Source organism: Bison bison, unplaced genomic scaffold (genome assembly GCF_000754665.1).
Source record: "Bison bison bison isolate TAMUID 2011002044 unplaced genomic scaffold, Bison_UMD1.0 scf7180017864280, whole genome shotgun sequence".
Classification (NCBI taxonomy): Eukaryota; Metazoa; Chordata; class Mammalia; order Artiodactyla; family Bovidae; genus Bison; species Bison bison.
This window is the reverse complement of record NW_011494852.1, coordinates 6,342,295-6,342,508: the sequence shown is the minus strand read 5'-3', so window position 1 is coordinate 6,342,508 and position 214 is coordinate 6,342,295. Positions and strand designations below refer to the sequence as shown.

Below are 214 nucleotides of genomic sequence, written 5' to 3'. Positions count from 1 at the left end.
AAAATTTTCTGGTTTCTTTCATTCAACCTGATGTTTGTGAGATTCATGCTACAACAATCTGTTCAATTTCATTGCCATTAGTATTTTCACTGTGTTGAATACACCTCGCTTTACTTGTCCAAACTTTTCGATTCCTGCTCCTAGGAATCTATCCTACAGCAATACCCATTTATGTGCACAAAGATGAGCGTGCGAGGATATATATAGCATGCAT

General features: G+C 36.9%; 1 protein-coding gene across 1 annotated transcript in view; it reads right to left on the bottom strand.

The window, feature by feature from the left end:
• Nucleotides 1-214, bottom strand: part of RYR1 (ryanodine receptor 1 (skeletal)) — a 130,714-nt gene that overhangs the window by 57,081 nt on the left and 73,419 nt on the right.